Here is a 601-nt window from a genome sequence, read left to right on the forward strand (position 1 = left end):
GTCCTGAAGAGCACACAGTCTAGAGACAAGACACACAAGAAACCGTAAGCAATGGGGCAGCAATTATGGGGTAATGTCAGCCTATGTAACCATATGCTGATACCCCTACCATGTAGAACTTTGTTCTCAATCATGTAAGATTTCATTATTTTAACAGTCCCTATCCACCTATAATCCTTTTAGCTCTCCTAACATTTGCTCTTTCCTCATTTATTTGGTTTCTCCCTTCTATGCAGCCTGTTCTCAACACCAGGGGAGAGGCCCCTAAAACCAGCATTTGATTTGAGAAAATAAGGGTTTTTTTAAAAAAGGAGAAACAATCCAGAGTGCCATGACTGGTATGTGTCCCCAGCTCTTTTGCTCCTTTAATACTTTTTATCTTTTTTGACATCTTGCAACACAGGCAAGACATGGAGACACCAAAATAAACAAATAAAAAGAGGCAATAAAAGCAGCAACAGCGAAAAGATTTTTTGATGCTAAACAATCATGTAGGAAGAATGTAAAACACTACCACTGTGGCCAGTGAAGTGACTAGAAATGACTTATGTCCTGGATAATAGTGGAAGGAAGCAGTAATTCGCAAGAATAAGCATGGAAA

This window comes from Caretta caretta, chromosome 1 (assembly GCF_965140235.1).
Source record: "Caretta caretta isolate rCarCar2 chromosome 1, rCarCar1.hap1, whole genome shotgun sequence".
Lineage (NCBI taxonomy): Eukaryota > Metazoa > Chordata > Testudines > Cheloniidae > Caretta > Caretta caretta.